At 43.6% G+C, this 8,021-nt stretch overlaps 1 pseudogene; it reads right to left on the bottom strand.

The window, feature by feature from the left end:
• Nucleotides 1-784: 784 nt before the first annotated feature.
• LOC142833318 (olfactory receptor 2A12-like) lies at nt 785-1,781 on the bottom strand (annotated as a pseudogene).
• Nucleotides 1,782-8,021: the final 6,240 nt, after the last annotated feature.

An 8,021-nucleotide genomic window follows, 5' to 3' on the forward strand; every position in this document is an offset into this window, starting at 1 on the left:
GCTGGCTGGCAGACGCCTGGCTTCTGGCCCCGGGTATATCCCCCTCTTTCTTATAATTCTCTTCTCTCATCTCTCTCATTTCTAGATTTCTCCTCCCATTTATTCTTTCTGCCTGCCAGCTTTTTAATCCCTCTACTACCTAGCTATTGGTCGTTCAGCTTTTTATTATACCAATCAAGTGCTTTAGGCAGGCAAGGTGAAACAAATGCAAGACATCTTTATATAATTAAACAAATGCAGTGCAAACTCACATCTTAACCAAATGCAGCATAAATGAATGTAATGCACCTTTACACGGTTAAAAGATTATTTTGTAGTGTAAACAAATGCAGTACATCTTTACCCAGTTAAAATAATAGTCCACAACACTATGCTGATTGCTTTAGCCAAAACATGTGTGGTAAAAGAAAAAGGTCACTCTTGAGAAGCTGAGTCATTGTGAGTTTGTCCACTGTTCCTTCCCTTCTGTTCTAGGATGGCATGTTGGATATAAAGTTCCTTCTTCAAGATGGGAATGAGAGGAAAGAAGGACATTCACAACCTACACCTATAAACGTGAGCAAGAGAAGAATCTTTGCATCTATGACCCAGTAATATTCCTGAGGTCTTTGGAAATGTACCTTAGCGTAGCTTATCAATAGAGACAGCCACCTTGGTTTCACAGAGGTTTGTCCCAATTACCAAGTACAGTGTTGGTTCAAATGCACTGGTCAGTTAATACAATAAAGACACAGCCATTTATGAAATAGTGATTGATCCACTCCAGGTTCACCTAAATCCTAGTTCAGCAGTCCACCTTACTATGCCCTATCACCTTGAGAAACGCCCTCTTGATGTCCTTGTTTCTCAGACTGTAGACCACTGGGTTAAGCAAGGCTGTGAAAGCATTGTAAAAGAGTGAAACCTGCTTGTCTCGCTCCGGAGAGTAGCTGGAGTTGGGCCTCATGTAGATGTAAGTGCCTGGACCATAGAAGAATGAGACCACAGTCAGGTGGGAGGCACAGGTAGAGAAAGCCTTGCAACGGGCTTGGGTGGACTTGATCTTGAGAATAGCCATGGCAATATAAACATAGGAGGCCACAATGAGGGAAATTGGAGCAAGACCCATTAGAACAATCAAGATCTGGTCCACCATCTCAATGATGTGAGTATCCATGCAAGCCAGGTTACGCACTGCAGGGCCTTCACAGAAGTAATGGTTGACTTTGTTGGGTCCACAATATGGCAGACTCATGGTGAAGAAAGTATGTAACAAAGCAGAGAGGAAACCACAGACACAAGACACAACTGCCAACCATATGCACACGCCCACGTTGAGTATTACAGTATAGCGGAGTGGGTGACAAATGGCCACATATCTGTCATAAGCCATGGCAACAAACAAGCTGCATTCAGTAGTAGCCAGGGAACCAAACACAAACATCTGTATCCAGCAGCGAACGAAGGAGATGGTCTGAGATTTAGCAAGAAGATGTACCAACATCTGGGGCATGGTGGTAGTGACATAGCTCATATCCAACATGGCGAGTATACAGAGGAAGAAGTACATGGGAGTGTGCAGATGTGAGTCCAGGCAGATCAGCAGGATGATGAGTCCATTGCCCATGACTGAGCTCAGGTAGATGAGAAGGAACACAATGAAGAGGATGCTGTTGGTCGTGGGGTCACTGGAGAAGCCAAGCAGGATAAACTCAGAAACCCAGCTTTGGTTCTGCCCTGGAATCATCCACATGATGGAGCCTGTAAGAGAATCATATTCATCTATGTGTCACCTGACACATGCCAGCTATAGAGGCAGCAAGGTGAGATCTCATGTTAGTCTCATGCTTGTGAGATGGCTAAAAGGTTAGGAGCACTGACTGCTGTTCCAGGGAACCAGACAGTTCAGAGCTCTTTGTGACTCCAATTCCAGAGGACCTGACCCCCTCATCTCTCCTCCACAGACAACACACACACATGGTGCACAGACATGCATGTAGGCAAAAGCCTATCTATAGAAAATAAAATAATAATATTCTTTAATAAAAAAAGAAAGACTGTGTTGTGGATTCTGAGCACACTGTTCAATTCCTGTCCACTCTTCTCAAGTTACTGAGTCTCCCAATGCCTCCGTCTCTTCATCTATAAAATTAGGCTAGTGACACTCATGTCTCAGAATTATGATGACTATATGAAGCATCTCCCAGAACTCCTGTAAACAGCACAAACACATAACAGGTCGTGTGCAATATCACATACTCATTTTAGCTCCGGAAAGGCAGAGACAGGATCCCTAAAATAGATGAAATGATGGGCAATGGGTTCAACTGAGAGACCCCGCCTCAATGAATAAGGTGAGAGCAATTGAGGAAGGATCCTGTCAGTCTATGATCACACACACACACACACACTCACACACACACACCACAGACATGCAGAAAAAGAGAATAAAAACCTAGATGAAGATGACAGAACAAACATCAGTCAGACACAGGTCCTCACACATGTAGCCCTATGAGTAATGACAGAAGGTCATGTGTGCAGTGCACTGGAGACACTATAGTCTTCCCAGGGAATGTTGATGGATCGTGTAAATATGTGAGGAAAGAGTTATCTCTTCATTTTTTTTTACTCCTGTCTCCCTCTGCACACAACCATTTCCAGGTGTGCTATAAGGTAAAGTGGTAAATCTAAAGCAATCGATCTTTTCGTATCCGACCTGATCAATATCTTTATCAAATAGAGAATGCAAAGATCAGATTTCTTTAAAAGAGCGTGTTCCTTGGAGGGAAAAATTAATGTTAATCTAGAATAAGCGAAAAAAGTACTCAAAATACTTTTAGAGAGTTAGAAAAGCACAGACATAACAGCAGAGGCTCCCATAGAACAGTGAACCACATCTCAAGGGCATTTCACAGGCAGCTGTCCAGTGAGCACTGAGGAAGCTGAGGTTCTCAGCACCATTACATCTAGAAACTACAGAAGAACAGCACAGCACCAACGCCCACCCCCTTTCACACCCCACCAACATGACAATAATAACAATATCTAGTACTGACAACAGTAACTGAATCCAATGGGAGAATAAATTAAATTTATCCCTTTAGTGTGTGCTCAGCTGTGTCGTAAAGTTGAACACATTGACGCATTGCTTAGCAATACAAATATCAACAATATTTCTGGAACAATATGTAAACGTGTGGGCACATACAAATTCATGCTCAAGTAAATTCATGCTAAGGAAATATACAAACACTGCTCACTGTAGTCTGAACTAGGGCCCAACTCATGCTAAACAGCAATATAATGGTTAAGGCAGCAATTGTTTTCCATGGCAGTAGAAATATCAGACTTCTAGACATCCTCAGTCTTCTCTTTCCCTGTCTCCATCCCACTCCTGACCAGTCACTGCGCATAACCTTCACAGCTGCCCTTCCTTTCCACCCAGACAAGGAGCCCATCATTCCTCCTGCCATTTCTGCATCAGCATCTCCGCGTACCCTTTGACTCTACATTTTTCTCCTCAATACAATCCTTCGTTTACTTTTTATTTTTTCATACAATATACTTTTCTCATATCTCTCCTTGCCACCAACTTCTCCCAGACCATCTCCACCCAAGTTCATGTTCTTTATCCTCCCATATTTTCTTTCAAGATAAAACAAACTACAAAAATAAAACAAAAAAAACTTTTAAAAAGAAAATTCAACAACACAAACAAAAATACCAAACCCAAACTAAAACCATGGAGCCAGTCTTCTGTTAGCTAACTGCTCCTGAACATGTGGCCAGGAATAGAGACACTGATGTGCACAGCCGCACTGTTGAAGAAACCAGATTGTCTCTTTCCCAATAAGTATCAGTTGCAAATCAGTTCTTGTTTAGGGAAGAACTTTGTGTCCACTTCCCTTTCTCAGTGCTGGGTGTTTGTCTTCCTCGGCATGCTCTTCGTGTTTCATGCAGTGGTTTTTCAAAGTTTTCACATTGCTCCTATCTGGATGCCAAAAGCCTTTTATGATCTCCCATGCCTGCCATTGGAGGTGGGTGCACAGGTCATTCCTAACCTGCTTGCTCTACGGAGACTAAGTCTCAGCACACAGCTGTCTCCTGCATCTCCTCTCTCTTCATTTACCAGCCTCCATGAAAGCTCTCCCTGTACTGTATTCTGCATGCCTCTGACTCTCTCATACATTAGGCAATTGCCTAGTTTCTCATCATCATTGTGAAGGGGGGAGGAGGGTACCACTTTCACTGTCTTGTCCACACTGTGGACACTGCAGGGCTCAGCTTGGCTAAGAAAGCATTTCTCTGTTGTAACCACCTCCCACCCCTCACCTAGGTAAGATACATCCTGAATTCCTTGTTTATTGGTCTGTTGTGATCTGAAGACTCCTAGAGGGGTCTGATAATCAATTTTGACAACAAATAACCTGGACAAACCTTTTTTCCTCTGCTGTTAAACGAATCCTCGAATAAGTAAGGAAGAACTATCTCTGATGGAGTATACCTGTATGTGTGATTTCCCAGCCTTTCTAATAACAACACAACTAATATTTATTTCGGATAATTTGTGTACTCCAGCCAATGTTCCACTAACTTTAGTTTAACATCTCATAACAGTTCACTGAGGGAGTATTTTTACCTTGTATTACGGGTGAAAACTTAAGGTCTGGAGCAGCCGATTTGTTTCAGATTGCAAGCTCAGACCAGGAGAAGTGGGCGGTGAAGAAGGCAGAGTCTTCACATTGTCCATCTAGCTGAGCTTATGGAGACTCAGCACAGTTTAGAGCTCTCCTAGGACAGAGCTGGATGGCTAGTCACAGATCAGCTCTCCTAAGGAGATTCCCCCTCATGTCTGAATTTGGGAGACCCTGGGATGTGCTGAATCTAAAGAAAGAGGACTTTTGGTATATTTTTTATGTCATGGCTTTCTGCTTCACTTAGGATCTTTTAGCTCAGGACTCCATATTCTTTATGTGTCAACATGATTGGGAACAGAAAATTTCTTTGTAAATATTTACTGAATTAATAAAGGGAGGAAGGAAGAAGGAAGGAAGGACATAACATTGATAAAAGAATAAAGAAGATCAGGCAATGATGGGAGAGGTCTGGAGAGTTTGAGATGTATGCACAGAGGACCTGGAGATGGATGCTTGACTAATTATTATCTCTAGACCCACAGATGCCTAAACCCCACCCAAAGCCAAAGACCAGTGACCATCTCACCAAATGTAAATCCAGGGAATGTCTCACTGAGTGGCTATGACGAGGAAGTCTAGTAAAGCTACCGAGTCCAGACTGATGGGATTCTAGGAAGCTCAGTCTCCAGAAAATTTCCAAGCTGCTGTAGAGTTTGAGCGACTGAATCTCTCACTTCCTCTGAAAGTACACCAGCTCCAGCTCCTGAAGATGGTGACTAAAAAATCCTGCTTAACAAAGGCAAGCTCAGACATCTTCTCTTCCCAGTGGGGCCAGATACTGAGGTTTTATGACCCTGCTTCCTCTCTGAGACTCCCCAGGAGAGCTGGGAAAAGGGACATTTCTATTCCCAGTAGGGATGCTAAGATGATCTCTGGATGCTGTCAACAAGAGCAACCCTGGGAAACCCTTGGGGGCAGAGCAGGAAGAAACAACCCACAGGAGGAGGAGTGATGACCTGTTCCCTTTTCTAGGCTAATAGAGGAATAAGAGCAGCTCAGAGAAGAGGAGCTGGGATCCGGTCACCCAATAGACAGGTCAAGGATGTAAGTTCTCATTCTGACTCCTCATTTACTGCCCAAACCCTGAGCCTTGACCCTCAGTGAGAGAACATGAGAGTCACACTCCTATTCCTTCCTCAAGGACCTTTGGCAATCGCAGTCCTCCCTGCTCTACTGTGGAATATCTGGGAAGGATACCCAGTCACTCTGGGGCTAAAGAAGAGATAACAATGATGGGAGCTGGATGATGGATGGAAGCAAAGGAGGATTTCCTGCTCTTACATGAACACTAAGTTTGGTTCCCAGAACCAACCAGGGCAGCTCACAACCATCTATGTCTCCAGTTCTGGAGTATCTAGCACCTTCTTCTGACCTCCCCAGGAATTAGCCATACATAGGATACATGCATGCATGCATACTTACTTACATATACATATGTATATGCAAAATACTGATACACAAAAACACCAGACAAACAGAGACAACCATGACATGCAACATGGAAGTCAGCAGTGACATCCCCATGACAGTGAAGTGAGAGAACTTTCGGAATAGCTCATGTCTTTTGGATGCAATTAAGAATTTATGTCCAAATACACCAAACTCTGGATCGTGTTCTCTTGAATTCGTTGCTATTTTGCCTGGGCTTCCTCTTCTGTAGAATTTCAATAGTAACCTCTTCCCTCCTAGGATGGTTTAGAAAATAAAAATGATGATGTCAGCACACTGCGAGAAGGTCTGACCAGTGTTCCCTGAACTCGTATCTCCATCCAGCCCTGCCTTCTTTCTGTGTCTTGGTTTCCTAAGGATTTAGAAGAAGAAGCCTGAATGATAAAGTCTTCCTGCTGAGAGTTATTGATTAATAAGGGGTTAGAATTCCTGTGAGCTACTCCTTAAACACAGCTAGTAGGAAAGGATAATTATGAAATGATAAATAAATTGTATTTGAAACAAAGCCAGAGTGCCTAGGAATGCGGCTCAGCTGTATAGCATCTGAGTTAGGGCAATGCTTGAGGCTAGTTTGAATCATAGCATTTTAAAGGCAACCCAAGCTCTGAACTGCAATTCCAACTCCATTTTCCCGCAGTCTGTGCTCTAGCAGTTGTTTAGTGTGGTGCCTTTGCTGGTTGAAACACAGGTTCCTCAACTGCTGCTCAGTGGCATGTGTTGCAACCTTGACACTGGTCATTATGGGTGCATTTACACCTTAGTAATTGGCAATCAGCACTAATCAGAAGCACCTTGGCCCCTCCAGTGCTGTTGCTAAGCCTTGTTCCACAGCTCTGACCCCAGCTCTCCTCACTCCTGTTGTTGATCCTCATCAGCTCTGAGGGGCAGTCAAGTCCAGGCAGAGATTCTTCTCCACCAGGATAGATAAGGAAACAGATTCAGAGAAGCAGACAGAACTGATTGAGTCACATACAGAATGACACAATCACCCTGGCTCTGTTGTTTTCAGTCTTGGAGCTTTTATGATAGACTCATAGAGAGAAGCTCAAGAGGAGCGACACATACACCGTTTGAGTTAGGTATGGACATCAACAACATGGCAGAAAAGCAGTCACATGACAAAGACAGAACTTGGAAAATGTGAAAAGCCCAAAGCCTCCCAGTAAACATATTTGGAATCTGGCAAAAGAAAAAAAAATGCTCAGAGGAAGTATAAAAGGAAAAAAGTTGGGGTTTGATATCATACCTGTCTGAGTGAGGACTCAAAATGGTAGGCAGACATAATAGAGCCAAGGAATGGCACACCCTGGTGTTTTAAATGATTACAGCATGTAGAGTTTCCAAAGCATGGCCCTAAATGTTTATTGCACAGATATTGAATAGTGACCCAGAAGACATGAGCAATTTGACAAAGGTCACCCATTTAGTGAAAGGTAGAACCAACTTCAGGGCCTGGCCACTTGCGTCTTGGACGAGGCTGAATCTGCCATATCTATCCCATCTGTAACTGTGTGAGTTCAAGCTAATGGCTGTAGCTCTGCTCTAACCAAAATGCTCCTGCTGCTCAGAGCTGGGCCTACTCCACGATGGTCATGGGACGAACTCAGACGTCAGCATGAAGGAAAAGTCTAACTTTAGAGGCTTTATTCTGTATCAGAAGGGCCCACGGACCTAAGGAGAGGAAAGTGAGCTTCAGGAAGTGAAGGCAGCAGATCCACAGCTCTCACAAGCAGGGACTCCTTAATTGGCCCCCAGATAGCAATGTTTCATTAATGGACCATGTGAGAATTGGCTCATTTGGTAAAATGAGTACTTCCAAAAGTATTCGGTCTAAAACAGGAAGTGAAGATGACCATAAGAAGCAGTGAGAGTGTGACCAGGGGAAAGGCAGCG

This window comes from Microtus pennsylvanicus, chromosome 13 (assembly GCF_037038515.1).
Source record: "Microtus pennsylvanicus isolate mMicPen1 chromosome 13, mMicPen1.hap1, whole genome shotgun sequence".
Taxonomy (NCBI): Eukaryota; Metazoa; Chordata; class Mammalia; order Rodentia; family Cricetidae; genus Microtus; species Microtus pennsylvanicus.